Genomic DNA, 24,909 nt, shown 5'->3' with positions numbered 1-24,909 from the left:
TTAAGAAGTTTCTGCATGTCTCCCTTTGGCTGACCTTCTACACCACAATAATGAAGTAATCCATGCTGCTGGGGAGCCAAGAAGTAAAAACCCCTGCAGGGCAAGTGAATGCCACTAGAGTATGGCTAAATACGCAAAAGCAGGGGCATTCAGAAGGATCAGAAGTCTACAGACAGCCGATGATAGGTAGAAGGTCAATTAAAGAAAAATTACAACAGCAAGAACAGAAATACTTAGTGCCATTGAATGATAACTACAGGGATGTCCTCACAGGAAGAAATTGGATTGCTTTTTCTGCCACATTGTGGAGTACTCTATTACTGCCAGGCAGAGCCAACTGCAGCAATATTGCATCAACAGAACCATATGAATTCTGCAAATACAACAATACAATAAATACACCAGGCCTTCTAGTATTCACCAGCTACTCCTATTTGCAAAATATATTATCCATTACTGCCCTATTTAAGCAACTTTCTTCAATCACTTTCTCCTTCCCAAAACAGATCTCTCTTCCCAAGAAGCCTGTCTTACAAAAAGAGAATGGCAGCTGGGCTTCCCAGATGCTTTCTGGGAAGCAGAATTTATATGTTAGGACTGATGACGGTCAGGAAGCATGTGGGTAATACCTAAAGTGAAAAGCAAAGGACGATGTAAGCTGCCATGTGTGGGCAGATATGAAATTTATGTGTCACAGGGCAGGGAATGAGTGAGGAGAACGCTTGCCAGGCTTCCCTGACGTCCACTCCTATGGGACAACCATGCCACCAAGGGAAATTCAAACTGATTTCAAGTCTGTTTCCCAGCTTTTCATAGACGGGAATAGCTGCGATTTGGACCAGGATGGAGCCAGCTCTGTGTGGACTGCATGGGGCTGGACACTGTCAGGCTCATCTAGAGCATTCTGGAACAAGCAGGGAGGTAAAAAGAAGATGCTGTCCAGGACAGAGGATTGAGGAGGCCCAGCAGCCTTCCAGCAGCCTTTTGTGTACAAGACTATTTCCATGGTTCCTCTATACACACTATCATGCCATTTTACTCACCTGATCAGTTCCATATACACAGTATTTGCAAGAAACAGCCCTAGACCGTCATCACTGAGTTCTGATTCAAATAAAGTGATCTTTAATAGCTATATCATAACTTATCAGCCATATTTCTACACTAATTGACTAACTATGAAGAGAAGTATCAGAATCAATAGAAAATGCAATGAATCTTGGCATATAATTCTACAGATTATAATATAACAGATAATATAGCATTCTAAATTAAACAAATTTGAAAAGGAACAAAACCAAATTTGCTCATACACCTTCTCCTTCCTGTCTATATCCCTCTATATGTTATATAAACAGACTGGACAAAGCAGATCTCATTGGTTTTTTGGTTCTTGAAGGCTATAGGTTCTTAAATGAAAGGTTATATAAACTACACAATAGGAAAAGCTGAAAAAAGAATGGCATCAAAAAGCCCAAGGATGCAGACACCTACCTCAGAGAAAGTAGTATTTTCAAGAATGAAAGCAAGAATAAAAGATGGTAACAGTCCTGATTTTGAAGTTATCCCTCTTTTATCTAGTAGTTTAAAAACCAGAGCTACATCTTGCCTAGGATTTGGGACACCGAAGCTCTAATGTCTGTGCAAAATGGGGAACAATTTCCTAATCTAGTAACCAGAGGAGACACCTGAGATGGCTTATGATTTTTTCCCAATAATTATTTAATTTCTAATACATAAATAGTCCTTGAAGTTCAGATTCCGCCCCCCCCCAAGTTAATGCCTGAATTAAAGGCATGAAGTAGCTTCCTCACTTGCTTTCATCCCCATGAATTTCTGTTCTGCACAGAGGTGCAGTTCCATGGACAGGAGTATGTGCCCCCATTTTGGAGGAGATCACAGTTCTGGCTAGGAGAAAACTCTATGCAGAAAGGCAAGAGTGGAGCCATCACTTCTTTTGTAGCTGGGGTTTGTCACAAGAGAGGCCAGAGTTCTGTATTTTGTGCAGGATTTACACCCACAACTGTTTGTTAAATACACTTAGAGAACATCTTCCAAACAGAATGCCTTGGGGAACTCAAAGGGTGCAAAGATTTATTTCTTTGTCAAGTTTGGACAAGGCAATGACACTGAGCTGCTGTTCTAAATAAAAAAGGTGGCAGGTCGGTGCAGGTGTAACAAGCTGAACTCTGTGGTCAGAGTAAGTTTTACTGGCGAGAGCTTAGATGCCTAGGACTTGAGGCAGGTGGTTGGTTCGATAATGGGTCTGATGTTTACACTCCTGTCATAACTTTGAGTGTGATGTGTTTAAGTTCATTAAGGGGCTTGTGGCAGAAGTGAGTGCAGAGTCCAGATCTCACGGATCTTTAATGATCTAGGCAGTTACAACTAGCTTTATAACATACTGTTTAAGCAAGCACATGAACATTAATTAAACCGTTCTGTAAATTTTAGGGAAAAAAATCAAAGCCATATATAAAAAGGCTTATACAAAATTCTCCAGGGATACAGGACATATGTCCTATGACTAAAATCACACTGTTCTGAAAGACTTCATGATCTACAAATGCGATTCATCTCTACTTTCTTGTTTTCCACTTTTCCATGTTCAAACCTTTTATATGCCAGAATAGAAGCCTAATCTACACCATTGCCTCTGTATAGCTTTTTATTTCAAACAATGCATGACCAACAGCAATGTGAATATGCAAAAATGAAACCAAGTGGGGGTTTTCATGTATTCAGAAACAATGCTTTCCAGCATTTTTCACAATCTCATATATAGTAAATGTAGCAGCAAGTCATCAGTATTAGTTAAAAGATTAATGGAAATCCCCAAACCATGAGTAGAAACACAACCAGCACATCACTCCACTTCCCACTCCTGTATTTTGTTGCAGATTACATTGATTAGTACACTATGCTTCAGCATTCAGTGGGTGAAAAGTCACTCTAAATAAGCCTTCAAGCTGAATTTAACTACCCTGCAAAAAGCATCTTCCATAAAGAAAGTACTTCAGAAGCATAAAAGAAAGCACAATATCTCTCTATGTAATATTTTTTTTCCTGTAACCACTGTTGAAATTATCTAAAATGGTCACCCTATTTAAGGAAGAAAGCAAAATCAACACAAACAGTTTATTCTGATTTGAAAAGGCACAGAGGGTAGTTTACCTGCAATTGTCGACATTATTTCTTCCCACAGCGTTAGAGAAGTTGAAAGGTCCCACATTATTGATTTCTAAGACTTGTATACAGCCAGTGAAATTGTAGACAGGTCCAGGTATCTACAAAGGAGAAAATGCACACAGTTCTTCTGCTTGTTGTCATTGTGAACTGTTTTAAAAATAATGAAGTTTCTGCAAAAGAGTTGTAACATAATTTAAGCCTGCTACTGAAGAATCCTCCTGGTCTCCATTTTTTCTCTAAAGAATTTCTATTAAAAAAATGTAAATGTGAAAAGAAATTAGAGCAAGATAGGCAGTACTGACTTAAAAATGAACTCATAGAGTTTTGGATATGCAGACAGCACCACAGGTATAGTGAGACACCAGCAAAAAGTGCACTTCTCTAACAAGGTATTTATTTCGTACAAATGAACACAGCTCATGGGGAATGGTCTACTTTTAAGTTTACTACTTCCATGCTTGAAAGTTTATCTAGTACCATTAATCATGCTTCAAAGATGCCTAAGGACCTACTGAAAATGGGAGTCACTGTAGGGGCACTGAAAAAACACAGAATAATAAATTGTTGTGCATATCTCGCCATCTAAACAAATAACGCTGACACAATATGTTGACAGGTATTATAATATATAAACAAACCACCCAAAATGTTGTAACTGAGACTTTATGGACTGGACCACCGGACTGGGACAAGTTCCTGGTCACACCACATCACGTGTACCTGTCCTTGGGGACACATAAGAGGCAGGACTCCATTGTTTATATAATAATTTTCATGCCAAAATAACAAAAAAGTACTGCTAGGACTGTCCATGAAGATGAAAGTCATTGACACATTCAGACGGGCCCTTGGGAGACTACTTGGGAAGAAAAGAAGTGGAAGAGGGTATGGCCTGAGGCACGTAAATGAACGCTGGTCATAAGCCCATAGGAGGAGAAGCAGGTCTTGGCTTGGTCCTTACCACTGCACAGGACCTGTTCCTAACACTGACCACAAAGTCAGGTTTAGATACCTGCAGGTTTAGATACCTGCAGAAACAAAAAAAGAAAGTCATTGCGGTCATCATTTCATACCAGGAGCACTACGTAAAAATGAAGGAACTTTTTAAAAGGAAATTCAAAGGAAAATTCCCAAAGAGTAAAGCACATGCAGATGAATACTTAAAACAGGCTATCGGAGTTCCGCAGAAAATGTAAATAAACTACTAGAAGAAGAAAGACTTTAGACCCCCTCAAAACCCAGAATGTTTAAATAGCAGGGTAAAAAATGTTTATAATGGCTAAAAAGACATCCTTTAAAAGTTGAGGTCACGTCCAAATGAAGGAAAATAGGAAGTCCTATAAATGTTGGCAGTAAAATCCCAATAAAGCAGGCCACGTAAAGAAAAATAAAAAGATCTTGAGGAATAATTTGCTAAAAGCATAATGGTGAGCATTAAATGTTTTTTAAAACCCAACAGGAGCAGTAAGCCTGCCAGAAAGGCTGTAGGGCCAATAGACCATCAAAGTATAAAAAGAGTGTTCAAAGAGATAAGGCTCTAGCAGGAAATGTAAATGAACTCACCAAATCAAAATTTAATGTAGAGGAGCTCTGGGAGGTTCCCATGCCAGAACCCCTTTTTAGTAGGGAGACATCACAGATCTGTCTCAAATTGAAATATTACTGAAAAAGGTTTTAAAATAAATTAACAAAGTGAACAGTAGCAAAAAAGAGAAAGACCAAATAGTGTTTTCCTGGAATCCTAAAGGAAATTACTGTGGTCAGCACCTAAAATGGCATCCAAACTATGGGAATGGCAGATGTGGATTTGGGTGTGTGTGTGTGTGTGTTTGTTTGTTTTGGGTTTGTTGGTTTTTTTTTTTTTATTTTTATGATTTGGGAAAGGGGGACAAGACTAGGGAATGCAAGGGCGTATCTCAAACTCTGGATCAGTAAGTCCCAGTTCCATTCCAGACAACCATTAATAACTACATTAAAGAGCAGAATTAACAGATACATAGATGAACATAATGTACCAGGGAATAGTTGAGATGATTTCTGAAAAGGGAAATAGTAACTCACAGGAGGAACACTGAATATGTGAAAAAGGATGCCTTGGCACATAGCCTTTGATTTCCAAAAGGCTTTTAACAAGTTTCTATGCTAAAAGATTCTAAAGTAACTCAGTCACCCTGGGATAACAAGGAAGGCCTTCAATAAATGAAGAGAATGGTTAAAAAGGAAGCAGAAAAATTGGAAATAAATAGTGAGCTTTCTCAAAATGGAGAGCCCCTAGAAAGTCCCTCAGCAATCTGTATGAGGGTCTGCGCTCTTCAGCATCTTCACAAGTGGGTCAACGTGTCCTGCGTTACTCAAGATAGCAAAACCAAAATCCTGAGAAGAGGATTTCACAATATGCAAAAAATTCACAATATGCAAAAACTATAAGGTATGTCAGGATGATAATACATGAGCATTTCTGAACAGAGAGTAACTATATAAACTAGGAATCTTTACTCAGGAAAACCCACCATTAAGGAGAGTTAGAACAGAGTATTGTGCAGATGAATAGTTTTCACAGTTTCTCACAATACAGAATCGGAAGGACATGAGATTACATAAATCAGTGTGAAGATGAAAACAAGGTAAAGGGTGTACTTGTCATACAACTCAAAATTAAGCTGTGGAACCCTGCCATAGGATGTTGTGGATGGTATAAGTCTAAATGGGGTCAAAAATTGGTCAAATTAATGGGAAGAAATTTTTCCACAATTGTCTTCCTTATCTCTTTTCTTATCATTAAATGTCATAAAAAGGATGGCCTCTAGCCTGTATATTTGCCTTCTTCCTTACCAGCCAGCAAACCACATTTCATATTGTGATGGCTTCTTGATCCGTCCAGACCCTTGAGGTAAAAACCACCTGCCCTTTTCCTTAAAGGAAAATGAGATTTTGAAAGACTGAAAGCTTTTAAAACTATGTTTTACTAGAACACAAAATACTGAATTAGAGCATGGCAACCACTTAATAGATTTCCGATGTGCTGGGTGAGGTAGATAAATCTCCCACCTCCCTTCTCTGTCTGTGTAGGGAGGGCCCTTTCCTCTAATCTTGCTTTTTAAAAAGTTCGGTGACTTTGGTGTCAAAAACATTTGGTGTTCCAGAGGCACACAGCTGCTTCTGGGTCCCAAGGAAAAAATTCCTTATTGCCATCGCTTCTACACGATGGCTGAGAGTCACCTCCACTCTTCCAGCAACCACCCTCTTCCTCTGGGGACTGCCCCGGTCCTCTTCTTCCCTCCCCAGGCTTTCCGCCCGGGGCTGCTCCCAGCTCCCTCGGAAAGGGAGAGATCTTGGAAAGGGAGAGATCTCTCCCTCCCCACCGGGAGACAGGCCGTGCGAGTACCACGTGCCTGAAGCAAAGCAAATTGCTTTCCTCTGCATTGCTCGGCCGCTCTGAGACATAACACGCCGTGCCGTGCACAGTAAGGAACATGAACCGTCCTTCCAGCCCACGGCGGGGCTCAGAGACATTCACTGACAGCTCACCGTTCACTTCTTCAGCAGCAAAGGCTTAAGGGCAGGTAAGACTTTAAGACAGACACATTAGAACCGTGCGACAACGTGGAAAGCTATCCAACTGTTTGAGGAGGCATCTGAAGCGAGCGGGACGGGGACGCTTGGCTCTCTGTGCAGCGGAGACGTTTTGGAGGGTTGTACTGGGGCTTCCTGGAGATTAGAGACAAAACCCTGCATCGAGGGCTGGACGCGAACACTCCCCTGCTCAAAGTTACGCTTCAGATATCGAAAGAACAGTATCATTTGATATACCACGAGGGCCGACACAGACTACTGACATGGATCATGGACAACAGAAGACTGTCTCTCTTCCGTATCATTCCTTTACCAGTCACTTTGGCAAGGAAATAAGTGTGACGGACCGCCATGTGTTATACTCGGCAGTCTGCTTTTGCTGCTGCTATCATGACAAATTATACTGGCTAGTCTATGAGTATGTATCGTCCTATTAAGTATCACATTTTACTTCTTATAAGAGATGCTTGTTACTCTTTTTCTCCTGCCTTTTATAAATAGTAAATAAAATAATTTTCAAATTAACGGGATGCAGGATCTCTTGCAAAATCAGTGTGAACATGGACAGAAACAGTTACACACTTGTGAGATGGAAATGACATGGGACCCACAACATTGCCTAAAAAAAATGAAAAATTGAACAATGTTTTAATAGTGGCTGCATAAAACAACTTGTTAGAGCTCCGCTTCTTCTTCTCCCCTTACCCTCTTATGAAGTTTCACTAAAGCTTAATTATGATTGTTCCAGTCACGCCATGTATGTTTTTCAACAAAATCCCTCATTCTTGGGATTGTAAAAAAAGAAACAAACAAAAAAACAGAAAGCAAAAGGAACCAATAAAAGCAAAGGTCAGACACAATATAGTTTTAAAATTTACAACAGCTACTGTGTTTAGTTAAGTTCATTCCAGACTCTGAATGTCAAGTTGGTATAGGGAAAATTCACTATGGCAACCTATGATCCATTTTGCACACTGAACAGCAAATTAATCACTTGGTTTGGGAATAAACATTTATCTGCATATGCCGTTAATAACATGGTTTCCTTCCCTCCAAAACAAACATAGTGATTGGGCTTCTAATAATTTCTCTTACATAGATATTTTTATATTTTGAATGTAATGCATTCTGCTAAAATAACATTAAAATACTTACTTCTTTGTTTTGTAATCATAACTACATTATAAACACTTTGGTCAAACAATTACTTCCCTTTGGAGTGCTATGCTATGTATACAAAAAAATAATATCTTCGTAGACATATTTAGGAATAAGGGCTATTGATACAAATAATAAAACAGTAAGCATCTTTTATTCTGCTGTTTTTGAGAATAAGTACTCGTCTGTGTTTAGCGGAGTATTAAAATGCAGACTTCACGTGTATTTGGGTTTCCTTCCATTTACAAAAATACATTAATATGCTGACAAACTGTAATACTTAAATTGCCTGAAAATGTCAGGGTCATAGCAACACCAGAAATTTAATTTAATACAATTCAGTATTCAGAAACTATGCAGATGTCTTTGACATATAGTAACCATGCTCTTTAAATGCCCTTTATACTTGACAAAAATGAGTACAGATAGTTACCTGGTAGGAAAAGTTCACACATATATGCCAAATCATTTATTAACATCCCTTACTGACTTGCCCAAATTAGTGCTGCTGTTAGGTAGAATTAACCTAGAATTCAGTTTCTAGTGAAATGAGCTTGCATGCTGTCATTTCACTACAGATTCATAAATAACATAATGAGGTTTTGACTTATGATCAGTGCATTCATAAAAAAATAATTAACTCAAAAGACAACAAAGCATAGCACAAACTTTCTTCATTTGTCTCCACTCCAAGATAAATTTTATATATCTTAAAAGTTCTCGCTATAGATATTACAGTGTACCAGGATAAACTATTCAGTAATTTTTCACATCTTTGTGATTCCTGTCAAATATGCCTGATTTTGGAGGCCGATTTGTAGAACTCTCTGCAAAAGACTGTGAAGATTTTCAAATTGCAATATTATAAAAAAAGCCCCAGGTTTTTGAATACTCTAATAACATTTTTATTTATGTTTACTAACAACATGATGAATGGTTTGAAAATTAATGCAAAACTCCAAGATAAAAATCAACCTTGAGATAACAGTTTCTCTACTCCACTTCTGGTTCTTGCTAGTGATTATAGAGTCATACGAAATGGTCACAATGAATTCTGAAATTATGCAAGTTCTACTCTCAACTCTGTATTCTCTTCAGGTTGGCCAAACAGCAACAAATTTGACTACCCATCTCAGTTTTAACCTGCTCGAAACCTACTGCAACTGAACTTCAGTATCAGACAACATCAGAAAAACAAAAATAATCTTTTCAAAAAAGCCCAGATTCCTTGGGGGTGTGGTGGTGGTAGTCTTCCTTCCCACCTAAAGAAGAATTTGTTCTTTAAGAAATGTCACTTTACAACCCATGTTCCTGGATTAGATATTGATTTAAATACAGCACAAAATAAAACTATACAGACTACCAAACTAGCACCAAGGCAAACAAAACGTGCTTAATCCAACATGACCTTATTCTGCCTTTGTACGTCATTTAGTGAGCACTGAAACTTGCCTGCATTCAAGGCAACGTGCTATAGGTAGGATATGTATGTTCTCCAGTCTCTTCACACCACCAAATTTTCAAGGATTTGTTAAAAGTCAACATTAGTCACTCAGACATCACCTTGACCAAAAAATGCTAACGCTTTTATTCTTGCTGATTTAAACTTTTTAAACATCATTTAATAAAAACTAAACCTTGCGCATTTTAATGCTGGTAGTTCAAGCAAAATGGACAATGTTACTCTGGTTAATTTGTATAGCCACTAACCAGAGAGAAATGCACCTTCCTTTGAGAAGCGTTGCTGAAGTAGACAGTGGTGGGAGGTGTGCGTGTGTGTGATGTATCTATGCTGTTTGTTACCACACTTTCTAATATTTACTTTTTAAAATACTTTTCCTGCTCAGTTCCAATTTTAATCCACATGCATTTTTATTGTTAGATAATGTAGTATAAACCAATTTTTATTAGAGTTTATTGACATTTCAAAACATGTAGGAAAATGAAAAGCAGTATTGGTTCTGAAAACACAAGTAATAAAAAAGAACACTTAAAATATGGGAGAAGGAATATTGTTTCAGCTTCTGTACTAGTACTAGCAGAGAAATGGGAAGGAAAAATGGGAAGGTACACTGGTAAAATTGCCTACATGCCACCATATAGAAAATAAAGGCGATAAAACACAAAGGAACTGAAATCTCTCCTGCATCCTCACCAGTACTGGTATGAAATGAAACACTGCATGAACCTATGTATTATGATGCCAAAGTTTCATTTCATTGATATGTTAATATAATAGACGATTATACACTGCAATTGTGATTCTGAGCCAAACATCCAAAACATCATTTTAATTCAGTTATACTAACACAACTAAAAAGGGGCTAAAGAAGTAAGTTAAATCAAGATTTTTTTTCATGTAGCTGCCTCCACAGAAATTTTTATACAATTTATTGCTGTTATCCTGGATCTGCATTTATCATATCTGCCATGGATATTGAACCCTATCACAAGACTTTCATGAAACAAGAATGGTAAAGCATAATAAAACAGACAGAAGAGGGGGGGGAAATTCCTCAAACTGCCTAGGGTGGTACAGGTTTACATTTCTGCTCCTCATTTCCCATTTGTTCTAGCAACTCAAATCGGGGGTTGCAAAACTTGCTACCCTGGTAGCTCTCCCACTATGGGATATCAACAAGTCAGGAGTTCTCCCAGTCTCCTGGCCTGCAGGGCAAAGAACTGAGACGATCCTCTCACACTGGACCTGTGAGTGGACCAGTATCGGTAAAACACCTCCCGGATTGCTGTGCTTTACAGTGGGAACCAGACTGGTCATCTGCCTGGTCCCAGCTCACCGTATAACAGACATTCACATTCCTCTTCATCATTTCCTCCTCTAAATTGACTGGCGGTGTAAAATGTGAGTGTATTTCACTCTCAATTTCCCATGATTCTGCCAGTTTGTTCTGGCTGAGAATGGTTCATTAAGCCACGAAGGATTAATTAAAATCAGGAAGTCTGAAAGATTCAAGGGTACTGAGAAATCCCCTTACTGTTTTTATGAAAGTTTGTCCTTGGCCAAGATCCTTAGCTTTTAAACTTGCTCTTGCCTTGCAGTTAAGCAAGTGCAATGTTGCATTTCAGAAGTGATATGAAGACTCTGAGGAAAGGAAGGGCCTCCCTAAGTTTTATGGCGAGCAATGTCTGGCCTTTTTGTAAATAAATTCAGTGTTTACACTTATAAGCATAACACATTATTTAGTTACTGTGTTTGCTACTGCAATTCTTAATAAGTTCAACTACGGTAATTTATCTTTTTTAATTCTCTCATGTAAATGTGGTACAATACCTTGCGCATGAGCAAGCTGGAAAATACATTGGCCTGATATGACTAGAACATAGAGTGAAATTTGGGAAAGAGACTTAGTTTCTTATCCAGCACAGACTCTATCAACTAACCGTGCAAATCAACTCATCTCCCTGCACTTCACCTTTTCAGAGTGATGCTGAAGTTAAGCATACTGAACACTGTGCGAGGCTGATACATAATATAGCATTACAGCACATTAGAGGAAAGGATGTTTGGAGTTCAACACCATGAACTACTTTTCAGTCCAAGCCAGTCAACTTCTGCAGTTCTGGTTCTTGTCCAATCAATAACCAACAGCTCAGACCTACAAACATTTAACCCAAGAGATGTTTGTATCAAGTATATGTGTTTATGTACTGATGGATTTGATGATCCTCAACTCAAGCATTCAACTCAAAATATTCTATGATATTTAAAGTAAGATTCAGTGTGAAATACTTCTTACTGAATCATAAATGTTGAGTAACAAAAAAGGGAGGGATTGAAGCAAGTAGTTGTACATCTGTCTGAACTAGAAGAGATAACACCTTATCTAAAACAAAGACATCTGCATATCAAAGGAATTAATACTCGTATGATGGTCAGGCTATCTCTGGCATAAGGAGGAAATACTTATGTTCTAGGGAGAATGTCTGTATTTATCTGGAACATCTGGAGGTCTTCAGAGGGAAAAAATGGCTAGAAAAGCTAAAATGTTCCAACAAAATGGGCTTTTCTTTAGTGAATGTAACCTGAAGCACATGGTATTCAGAAGGGGTTCATTTTGTCAGAGTTCTAAGAAAGCTGAAGATTCTCAGCTGAAGAGGGGAGAGACAAGAAGAAAATTTCTTCATAAATTATTATTTTGTGTTTTCTCATATCATACCTGTACATCTTTTATAAACACCTGCAACTGGATTGTCTGTTTTTGTATATTGTAAGTACATATTATTTGTTTTTCTAGCTCAGTCTCTTTTAAGACAAGCGGGGTTTCAAGGTAACACAGTACTCCTCACACAAGGTGTAAGGAATATATCAGCTGGCACACTATGCCTTTCAGCAAATGCCTTCGCTTCCCAAAACCACTTCAGAGAATCCTAAGTCTAACAGTGTGGCATATGTAAGCTATCAGGACCAGGTGAGAACTAGTATTACGGTGGTTTGCAGTGTTAGGAACATGGTAACAAGGAGAGCCGCCTGACACATAACGAGGTGTTTAGCAGCACGCGTGCATTCCAAGGTCACCAAGATGTTAGTCACAAGTATTTATGTGATCAGAGGCGTATCTACAGTAAACAGATCTCATAAAAACGTTAACCATGATGTGTGAAGAAAGCAATGAATCCATGCACTTCGAAAATGCATTTAATTCCCATACTATAGTAAGACAAGACAAATTTTTGTGTTCCAAATACAATAAACTCTACCAATGAGTAAAAATTTAAAACCTTTATCAATTTTTGATGAGACAACTGACAGGTTACTACCCACTGTTGTCTGCACAGCTTTCAGCTAGATGTTCCTGCCCCTGTGACAAATGTAACAGAACAGGAAAATATATCTATAATTCATCATATTAGCATAAATTGAGATTAATGGCAGTTTAACTTGGCACAAGTGAGAAGTGGACCCATGACCTGTTTTGTCATCTCTCCTGAGGAAACAAAAACCTCTAGCAAAGGAGTGAGGTAAGCAGTTGGATTCGGTTACCTAATTATTTGTTTTAGCTTCAATTTCCAGTTTGAGAGTCACAGTCCTGAGAGAATTATGGCAATATTTTTTCCTCAGAGCTCTGAACTATCTCTGTATTACCTACTCATTGCCAGAGGCATATGTTGGGTTTTGTGGAACATTTCCTTTTGTTCTAGCTCTCAACTCTATCTCCCCCCACCTTGACTCATATACTGTTCACATACTTGTCAAAAGACACACCTAGCCCTGAGATTCTCATACTTGCCCTGAGTTTCATGTTCTTGGATTCCTTGTCTGCAGCATTTACAAATTTAGTTGGAATTGATAGTCCCCAGGAAAGCCAGAGTAGACAAAAGGTCAGATTCACATGAACCCACATTATGCACTAGATGATCTAAAGTAGAAATCAAACAATGTACTAAAAAGTGGAAGTATGAATTAAGTTCTTAACTTTAAAAAATTTGAAACCAAGTATTAAAATAATTAAACACGCATGGCAGATTCTAAACTGCTTCCTTACTTGCTTCGGTCACTCAGATCTTGGAACTGAGTTCCCTCCTCTCCCCCCCTAGCATTGCTTTAAGCCTCAATGCTGACCTGCTCTATTCTTCTCAAGAAGAAATCTTAACTCTTTTATTTTTACTCTCAACATACCTCAGGCTGTTATTCAGGGCAAACATCACAGGGTCAGCCACTTTCCCTTTCTTGAAATTCTAATGCATTTGTATTCTTTCTCTAGCACATTCCTTCTGGTTGAAAAGAACCTTCCAACTGTCACAAAATTTTCAAGGCTATTAAAAGGCTTTAGAATGCTATATAAAAAAGGTGTTCATGCAACATACATCTTACCAAGCTAACAGCATTTAGTTTTATATTCAGTCTTCACAGAGGTTACAAGTGTAACTAATAACAGTATAGAGATCTGGTACTCAGAGGGCTCTGAACCCTCCCTTCCACTATCCTGCAGCCATTGAGGCTTCTACTGCCACAACAAAGTACACCTGAACATGAAAAATAATTTAGTTTTTTTCCCTCAACTTTCCCCTAGAAACAGAAATATTAGATGAGAGTAAAGAAGCATCTTCGCTGGGCACTGAACCTGTACCCTGTATCTCCAGTAGCAACCAATACAGGACGCTAGGAAGGAGAACAATAACAGATCACGTAGGCTGTGGTATTTCACAGAATCACAGCATGGCTGAGGTGTGAAGGGACCTCTGGAGGTCATCTTGTCCAACCCCCTACTGAAGCAGTGTCACCCAGAGCCGGTTGCCCAGGACCGTGTCCAGATGGTTGTTGAATGTCTCCAAGGACGGAGACTCCACCACCTCCCTGGGCAACCTGTGCCAGTGCTCGGTCACCCTCACAGGGAAATAGCTTTTCCTGATGTTCAGACAGCTCCTCCTGTGTTTCAGTTGGGGCCCATCGCCTCTGGTCCTGTCACTGGGCACCATGGAAAGGAGCCTGGCTCCATCCTCTGTACACCCTCCCTTCAGGTATTTATAGACATGGATGAGATCCCCCCCTGGAGCCTTCTCTTCTCCAGGCTGAACAGCCCCAGCTCTCTCAGCCTGTCCTCCCAGGAGAGATGCTCCAGTCCCTTTGTCACCTTAGTGGCCCTTTATCGCACTCTCTCCAGTATGCCTGTGTCTCTCTCATACTGGGGAGCCCAGAACTGGCCCAGCACTCCAGGGCGGCCTCTCCAGTGCTGAGCAGAGGGGAAGGATCGCCTCCCTCGACCCGCTGGCAGCATTCCTCCCAGTGCCGCCCAGATACCCTTAGCCTTTTTGCTGCAAGGGCACATTGCTGGCTCGTGTCTGACTTGGTGTCCGCCAGGACCCCCAGGTCCTTCCCTGCAAGAACCCTACAAACTCTTTCCTGTAAAATCAGAGGATGCCAAATGATCTCAGGCATTTCTTCAGCAGGGAATTTTTGCCATGTTAGTAGAAGACTTTTCACGTGACAATTCAGCTATTAGAATTTCAGAAGCCAAAAGGAATAAACTTTCATGTGTAAGTCCATACATATATGCACATGCGCGTACACACACACAGGTCTGCATTCATGCACTCATTTATGCTGTTAACCAGGAATCTCTTTCAACTAAATACATCTGGTTCATTCAAATCCCTCTCCTCCAACCCCATTAAAGGGTTCAAAAGTATTCTGCTGTATGCAAGAAAGCTACCAGAAGACAGACAGCAGGTTTGCGGCATGGACAAACAGTTTTCACCATTTTCACAAACTGATTACATGGCAAAATCAATAGCCTTGTTCTTCAGGTATTGAGTACCCATGAGCTCACAAATGGCAAACAATATAGGCTCATGTGAAAAGGTAGGATATTCCTACCATTTCAGGTTTACATTAACATTTCACCTTATAATTAACTTGTGTTAATTTTGAAATGCATTCTATAAATGTATTTGTTTTTAATTTTTTCCTCTCTTTTTCCATACTGTTCTGCCTGTGCAGAATAATACAGTAGTCTGTAAAAAAGCATTCTGTAACGTGGAATGAGAATCTGTATAATGAGGCAGTGACACAATCAAAGAATGTTTTTTCTGTTTACTATTATACACAGAGAAAGCAGCTTTCAGTAGTTTTCTATGTAATACTCAGAATTTAGTAACCACCAGCACAGTAAAGTAGGTAGAAAGTAGGTAAGTAAATAAGAAGGCAGTTCAAGCCACAGAAGAGAGTGACAGGCACTGACATAGTTACTTACCTTTACTCCTTTTTGCCTTCAAAAAGCATAGCATTAATACTAATAAAATAGGAAATTAATGATTTTATGTTAATGTTTCCCTAAATTACATTTCATTAAATGTTTCCTCCTCTACTCTTTCATTTCCACATCTCATTTAATTTAGATGAAGGAGCACAAGATAGAGTTGCATTTCCAGTGGTTTCATGTGTAATGGCTGCCAGTTCCTTCGCTCCTTTCTTGTTTTTATGATGCACACCAAAAATCACAAATTCACAAACAATGTGATCGCCATGTTCCTCTCTTAAGACTGACTTTTTCTTTGTATTACAACAGCTCATTTGGCTTCTACCTTTAGAGCAGAGTGCAGTTCCTGCTGGCTTGGCAAACGTGTTATTTGACTATTTTTCAGGCTCAGCTATTCGCTGCATACCCAATAGGTACATTCAGATACTTAGTTTAGTGAAGCCATTAAGCAAACAGCACTGACGGGCTTATTTGCCAGGGATCAGGAATGGCATCCATTTACTATAGTCTTCTATAAAAACTGCCTCCGCTACATTGCTTGCAGTTGGGAAAAGAAATGAAACAACACAGCAAAATGTCAAAGCTGCCAAGATACACAAAGTCAATTTATTGTCACTGAAATAATGGAAACTTGCACGTAGAAGATCAATGAGAATGGAAGATCCTGGTACTGAGAATGAATGCAGACAGAGATCGCTAACATTATTAGAGAAGCAGGTTCTAGGGGACATGGCACAACTATGAGACTAACTTAGCACGCCTAACAGGAGACCAAATGCTTTTGATTTTTATAGAGTCTCTACTCCTCAGCAGAACATTTGATGGGTTTTTTTTAGTCATCAAACATACAGTCAGACTAAAAAAGATGTTGATACCTTATATTTTAGTTTGCTAAATGTCAAGGACACTATAGAAACACTAGTCACCCAGATTAACTCTGGAAGGAGAAAACGGGAATCACCGTAATTTAAATAGAGCCTAGACAAACAAAACCACAACTTCAATGAAGATTTTCTCTTTTGGAAGGAAAAAGCACAAAATTAAAGGAATCAGTTAAAGAACTGAAAACATCAAAGATGGGAGGTGTGAAATTTCCTTAATTAAAGTGGCAGAAATGTCTGGCAGTCACCAGCTGGAAGAGGGTAGTGGGAATCATAAAGAACACAAACATACACACACAAAGAAACAGCCAAGAATGGTATGTATTGGGAGGAGAAAGCACAAAGATGAAAGAAAACTTGCCAAAACTCAAACTGAGTTGGACCTTACACAAAATTTAAATCCATTGAGGAAAGAGGAGTGACTACAAGTGAGGAGAGGGACCAAGTTACAAATACTGCAGCTGTCACCAAAGTCCTTTGTCTTTACTGACACTGGAGAAGCACTTCTAGGGTTCTCCCAGACTGTCTTGTATCAGTGCACTGCTGTAATAGGCTGCATATTAGAATTGGTTCTATTTTAAGTTAGTAGTATGTTACCTTAAGAATAACAGTTACCCCTGTAGAAAAGGAAAATACGATTTATCTCCATAAGGAGCCACAGAGTGGGCTCTGGTTAAAAAAAAAGTTCCAGAGAACAACTCAGATGGCAGGCAATAGGCATAGCAGGGAAGTAGGAGACTGCAACTTAACCAGAGAAACTGAAACTACTGTTAGGTGAACACAGCAGAGAGCCTGGGCTCAGAGATAATGGAGAGGAAAACAAGATCGAAGAAGATGCAAATGCACTAAACTTCAGAAAGGCAGTGGGAGACTAAAACCCCACCTGCAAGATCATGGTGGGTGGGAGAGAATTGCATCTAGCCATTATTCTCCTACTTTTGCCTGACATCATACTAAGCTTTTATTATAAAGAGGTTAAATGTTCTAGTTTTTATTCTACTAAAACCTGGGATCTTTCTTATTCTGAAGACTTTTGGTCTTCTTTGGTTAAAGAAAACCATGCAGAATACCATGCCCAGGCAGCTCCCTGTAGTTTGGGTCAGATCAGGAGGCTATCAACTGTGAGAGTACTTATGCAGTCCTGTGTTAGGATTCCTGGAGGAAATCCCGTATTTCACCATTCCCTTCATTGAAAGATTAGGGAAAGTGTATAACCTCATATGATTATTTTCTTGCTGGAGCACCTTTCAGTATAGTTTCCTGCAATTTATAAACTAGATGCTGCTACTACCAGATACTTCAAGATAAGATATCCCACTTCTCCCAAATAATCATTACTGTTCTTTTAATTTCAGAAATGCTGATGATTGTTGAGTATTGCCAGGCTGAAACATATCCTATCTAGAGAGTAAAGAGAACTTCTTAGTGGCTGTCCTAGCATTCCTTTATAAAGACATTGTTGGTTCCTTGTGAAAGAAACAGTTCTTACCAGCTGGTCAGGCAGGGCTCTCACCTCTGGACACACCTTTAACACACTGAAAAATCTACTACAGACAGACCCACAAATCAACAAGGACACCTAACAGAAGTACAAGAGAGAATACTGTATGTGATTCACTGTGAGCACACGACCGGAGTCGGCCACAGAGGTCCCTCCGGGGTGACACTGAGGTTGAGGCAACGTGGTGGGCTGACCCCAGCTGGCAGGGAAGACCCCTCCATCGCTCGCTTACCCCCCCAGCAGGAGGGTGGAGAGAAGAAGGGCAAAAGCGAGCAAACTCGTGGGTTGACATAAAGACAGTTTAGTAAGTGAAGAAAAATAAAGAGGAAAAACCCAAGGGACGCAAAAGCAATCACCCACCACCAGCAGACCGGTGCCCAGCCAGTCCCCGAGCAATGGCTACTTTGGAAAAACTTCCCCCCAGTTTTATTGCTGAGTGCGATGCTCTATGGCATGGGATATCCTTCTGGTCAGCTGGGGTCGGCTGTCCCAGCTGTGTCCCCTTCCCAGCCTCTTGCCCACCCCCAGCCTACTCGCTGAGGGGTAAGAGCAGCAGCGAAGAAACAGAGAAGGGCCTGATGCTGCGTAAGCACTGCTCAGCACAGCCAAAACATCCCCGTGTTAGCAACGCTGCTTTCGTCACCAGTCTAAAACACAGCACCATGCAGGCTGCTATGAAGAAAATCCGCTCCATCCCAGCCAGACCCGGTACAGGGAATCAACACAAATCCAGAATTTCTCAGACTCATGACAAGAGTAGTTGATGTAATGCTTACTGTGAGTCAGTGCATGGAAATACAAACAACAGCCACTAAAGATGTTAGAGAAATGCAAAGTGATACAAACACTAGTGATAATGGTGACAGAGGTGAGAAATAACATCCCAAAATTTCTGTCCCAGAATACTGTAAAAACACAACTGCGAGAGCAAAGATTATCATTATCAATTCAGACGGCACTATATGGTTATAGAATAATAAATAAACTACCTTAATATACTTTCTAGCCACATGCATGCTTTTGGTTACTAAGTTTGTATTTATCAGAAATGGCAACAATTTGCTCCACTTGCTATCCAAAGCACACAAGTTTAATCAGTAAAAGTAATTTTCAATGGGATTTAGTGGGATTTAGCAGCAAATTGTCTTTTTTTTCCTGAAGAGAAACTCATGGATTTGCATTTTAATAAGATGGAGGTATACGCCCAAAACTTCATGTTTGTGGTATAAACCTCTCTGCTGTTGAAAGACTTGGGAGAAAAATCACACATACATAAAATAGGAACAGATGAATATTGTTTTGGTCTATTAAAATGTGATAAAAAAGTTTGCAAAACATGCTTTTTTCATGTAGCTTGAGTTTTGCAGTTAGATTGCTAAAGCTTGTGCCTAGATATTTACTGTTATCACAAACAAGTCAACAGATGAGTAAATTGATTGCTAAAGGAGATCAACTCTTCATTTTAGCTATGTGTTGCAGGGAATACATAAAGAAACACAAGGTAATATTTGTGCATTCTCATCAACTGCAGAAAGAACCAGTCTGCAAGAGACAAACCTACAGCTCCCGAACACACAAGAGAAGAGTGGGCAACTAATCTAGGGAACTGCTGATTGATAGGGTCATTTGGGTAATTATTGCATTACTTGCCTGACCGGTACATACTTTCTGTTAAATGTATTTCTGCCTTGTCAAATGGGCTGTAGCCTGGTTTCTCCTACAGCTGAACAGGTCCCGCCGAAACTACACAGAAGTAATTGCTGTTGCACAGTTCCCTTTTAGGTTTACACCATCAGGCTGTATCACCACAAGAACTACAAAGGAAGATTACAGGCCACTAACTGGTATCTGCTGGTATGCAGGTCAACACGTCCCCTTTTCTGAGGGGTAAACCCTAGCTCTTCTCTGTTGTTCATTGTTTATAGGGAGAGTGTAGTGGCCACCATTCGAGACTTAAGATATAATTCTACCTCGAAAAAGAAACTGAAAAGGAGGGGTAAGCCACAGTGGGGACCCATACAAACATAGTTGCGGACTGCATGTGAATTTTCTATGTGAAACCTTTTTTTTTTTTTTTTTTTTGAGGAAAGTGTGCCCGTATACATTTTCAGTCCAAGGAGATAGTCTGCCATCAAGCTTCTTACAGAAGATCCCAGAGTACATGATTAGAGCCTCTCCTCCCAAGCTTCGGGAGGCTGCCTGGAAACAGCGTGATGGTCAGTCAGTGTCTGGAAGGAAGTCAAAGTGATTAGGCGACAGATGTCTGGGATGCAAGCACTGAAGAGCACCACTGCATTCAGTCACTCCACTGTAGTTTCTTTAAGCTTTGCTGGAAGGGACTGATACCAAACGCATCCTCTAAGGGCTCATGAAAGTTGTCTGCTAACTGGTCAAGCCTTACTTCTCACTTATCATCGACCAGACCTGCTGAAATTCTCCAAGAAGGATCTCAAAGAGTCGCACAGAGGAATTACTGAAATGTCATCTTCACAGATTATGCCATCTGTCGAGCTCTGTTGCTTCCAGACAGAGGAAATTATTTCTTTTTCTTGCTTGTATAACATGTGGTGACAAACCTATACCTACAATTCTCAAAGGTATATACATTATGAATTGCATTGACTTCCAAGATGTCAATGTGAAGGCATAGCTCCATCAAACGCTACAGATCCTGTGTAGCAGACTGCTTGAATGTGCTCTCCATCCCATAATGCTGTGTGCTCCCACTTCCAAGATAACAATCACTTTTTAAAAAGCAGCTTCCAGACTGGACCATGAACAATAGGCAAATAAAGGTGAAGTACCTGACGAGGTACCTGAGAAGGTGTTATACACGTACACACTGCCACAGTTCCAGGTGAGTCAGACAATTTGGGAATGTGGAAAGCTATTGGATAAAAGGGGCTGAATATGCTCAGCAGAAGGTAAGTCATCCCAAATGTCTGTAACTGCCCTGAATTTTGCACACTGAATAGGAAGAAGAGAAAAATAGTTCATGTTACTAAGAGAAGCAGAGTTGTCAAAGAATGAAAGCATCACACACACACTGAAAATTTTCTCCCAGGACAATTCCCACATCAGCCCACACATCAAGATAACGTGTCAAGGAGATGTCTTGCCAACAAAAATGGGCTGTAGCTGTTGCCAGCATCCTGTTGGAATATGCAGGAGCTGTGGGCTAATTAAGTGGCAACATCAACCACAAACCAAAGATCTTAACAGCAGGTCAGCCTGGCAGCTATGGGAAAATAAGTGCCCTCACAGCTGAAAGACAAAAAGCCATCTTGCAGCCTTGCCAACGTGTTCAAAGAGAAATGATCACCTGGATTTGAACTTGCAAATTCATGAAAGCAACTTGCATGCAAGTTCAAAACAGTGTCATCCCTTCAAAACGTTCTTCAAAATAAGGAAATAAGCTCTACAGAAACAGAATCGTATCTTTGCACATTACCAAAACAGCATCTTTCTTCTGATAAAATTAGTGTCTCTTTGTACAGGATGCAGGTGTCAAGGTTTTGGCAGTGAGGGGGCTGCGGAGACGACCGCTGTGAGGAGCGGCCGGGGCTGCCCCGTGCCGGACACAAGGAATTCCAGCCGGCTCCCATGGAGCAGACACTGCCCTGCAGCCCACGGAGAGGACCATGGCAGAGCAGGTGGATGTTCCCTGAAGGAAGTGTGGGCTGTGAACAGGACCTGGGCAGGAGCAGGGTGAGAGCGTGAGGAGGAAGGAGCAGCAGAGAGGAGCTGTTACGGGCTGACCACAGCCCTCCCTTCCCCTTGCCCCACTTGTGGAAGGAGTTGGGAATGAAGCTGAGCCTGGGAAGAAGCAGTGTGGGTGGGAGGGAAGGTATTGTTTTCATTTGGTCTTTGTTTTTCACTACCCAAATCTATCTTAACTGGTAATAAATTAGGTTTTCCCCAAGTCAAGTCCTTTTTGGCCATGATGTTAACTGGTAAGCGATCTCCCTGTCTTTATCTCCTTTATCTGGATAAAGAGCTGCCACCTGTAAGGTTGGTTAAATGACTTTTGAAGTTGACCTTAAGGAGCACGTCAACAGAGGATGCACCTCAACAGGGGATGACACAGCTTTAAAGGAGTGAAAGACTTAAACCAGTTGTCTCCTGTAGATGCCTCCATTTCCTTTGGGAGCCCTGTGCAAAAAAAAAAGTATGAAAGGTACCAAGAGGAGGAGGTACCTTACAGATCATGAACAGTTTTCAGCACTATGGAATAATTGGTGGCACTGGCTGAAAAGTCCTCTACGGTACCATTCAAGACAGATTCTGCAGTTTCAGATATTTTATTGATGAGTTCTTACTGGTGAACACAGCCAAAACAGTTCACTAGTGAAATCTGAGTGATACAGGAGACTAAGCCTTTTCTTCTAACAGTCCGTCTCTTAACTTCCCTCTTTCCTGGGAGACACATGCCTCTATACTCCTCTGATGCAGCCATGGAAAGGCCATGTAAAAGCCAAGTAAAGGCAAAGGGCAGCAGAATACATATAGGTACTCAGTATTCCTGGGGGTTTAGCAGTTGTAGTTCATTCATTTTACGGATGATGGTAAGAGGGTAACAGTTGCCAAATTGCCTGGTCAGGCTCCAGCAAGGCCTCACAGATGGAAAACAATCTTGCATGGGCTAATATAGAAGAAAATTTCCATTACACCGTGTCTGCCATAACTCTTTGAATGCTGGATAGAAGTGTCCAGGACCAAACAGTACACTGCATTAGCAGAAGGTGTCAGGCTGAAGCTGAAAACCTCCAAAGCCCAGGAACAACACATCTCAAGGCGTGCTTGCCAGTGAGCAGACAGGCTCCTCACCGGCCACACTGCCATACTATGGCAACACACAGAAGATACCCTGAAGGGAAGTTCCAACTTCTGGCTCCAGAGCAAAAGACTCAATAGAGTGAATTACTAAGGAGAGGTGCAAAACCCAGGGTTTGGATATGTGCTTCGGCATTGACCCCCAGTATCAGTATCAAGTATCAGCACTCTCTCTTTGGTGGTTACAGCGGATATGGATCACAGAATCACAGAACTGCTTATGTTCAAAGGGACCTCTGGAGGTCTTTAAACCAGGAATGACAGAGGAGGGACAGAGTTACCAACCAGCAGCCCCGTGAGGGACTGATGAGCAAAGCGCCTGGGGTGATGTGGCAGGAAGGGATCACAAAATCAAAAGAACAGCCCCAGCTCTCTCAGCCTTTCCTCATACGAGAGATGCTCCAGTCTCTTAATCATCTTTGTGGCCCTATGCTGGAGATGCTCCAGTAAGTCCCTATCTTTCTTGTACTGGGGAGGTCCAGAACTGGTCACATTAATTCAGATGTGGCCTCACCAGTACTGAGTACAGAGGATGAATCCCCTCCCCAGCCTGCTGGAAATGCTCTTCCTACTGCAGCTGCGGGATACTCTTGGCCTTCCTTTGCTGTGAAGGTGCATTGCTGGCTCACGATCAGCTGCTTGTTCACCAGAACTCCAAGGTCCTCCTTTGCCAAGCTGTTCTCCAGCCAGTTAGCCCCACCATGTACTTGTGCATGGGGTTATTCCTCCTCAGGTGCAGGACTTTGCAATTCTCCTTGTTGAACTTCAAGAGATTCTTGTCAGCCCATTTCTCCATTCTGTTGAGGTCCCTCTGGATGGCAGCACAACCCTCTGGAGAATTAGCCACTCCTCCCAGTTTTGTGTCCTCTGCGAACTTGCTGAGGGTGCTCTCCGTTCTATCATCCAAGTCACTAATGAAGATGTTGAACAGTACTGGACCCACTGGGGTACACCACTAGCTACTGGCCTCCAACTAGACTTTGGGCCACTGACCACCAACACTGCAGGCCTGGTCATTCAGCCAGTTTTTAATCCACCTCACTGTGGATTTATCTATACCTGTACTTTGTCAGCTTGTCTGTGATGATGTCATGGGAGACAGTGTCAAAGACTTTTTACTGAAGTCGAGGTAAACAACATCCACTGCTCTCCCTTGTCCACCAAGCTAGTTAACTAATTGCAGAAGGCTATGAGGCTGGTCAAGTATGATTTCCCCTTTGTAAATCCATGTTGATGACTCCCAGCGACGTTCTTGTCCTCCATGTGTTTGGAAATGGTTTCCAGGAGGATTTTCTGCATCACCTTCCCAGGGATTGAGGTGAGGCTGTCCAACCTATAGTTCCCAGATCTTCCTTCTTACCCTTCTCAAAGGTCGTGATATTTGCTCTCTTCCAGTCTTCAGGAACCTCTTCTAATTGCCATGACCATTCAAAGATAATTAACAGTGACCTCATGATGACATCAGACAGCTTCCTCAGCACTCGTGGGTACAACCTGTCAGGCCTCATGGACTTACGTACGACCAGTTTGTTTAAGTGCTCCCTAACATGGTTCTTCTCCACCAATGGTTAGTATTCCTTGCTCCAGACTCTCCTTCTGGTCTTAGGGACCTGGGATTCCTGAAGGCTGGTTTTATGGGTAAAGACCAAAGCAAAGAGGCATCAAGTACCTTGGCCTTCTCTATGCCATTTGTAACCAGCTCCTCTGCCCCATTCCGCACTGGACCCACCGTTTCCCTAATGGATGAACAAGTGTACGCCCCCAATGGACCTGTCTTGCCAGATAAGACTTGAAACGCTGGTGTCAGTACAAAAAAATATAATGTGTCTCAGGAAATGGGGTACAACCCCACAGCTGGCACAAAGCTGAAAGGGAGTCAAAGCTGAGTTCCTAAAATCCAAAAGGCAAAGACAACTTCAGAGCAAGAAATACCAAGTAGAAGAGCACTTCATTTCAGTACAGTGTGAAATGGTTGCAGATATTCTTGTATTTTACACGGTGACTAAGAGGACAGAAAGAGCTTGAGCAGATCCTCTAGAGGTACTGCAATAGAAAA

The sequence above is a fragment of the Haliaeetus leucocephalus genome, unplaced genomic scaffold, assembly GCF_000737465.1.
Source record: "Haliaeetus leucocephalus isolate CR32 unplaced genomic scaffold, Haliaeetus_leucocephalus-4.0 Scaffold195, whole genome shotgun sequence".
NCBI lineage: Eukaryota > Metazoa > Chordata > Aves > Accipitriformes > Accipitridae > Haliaeetus > Haliaeetus leucocephalus.
Note: the sequence above shows the minus strand (reverse complement) of the source record.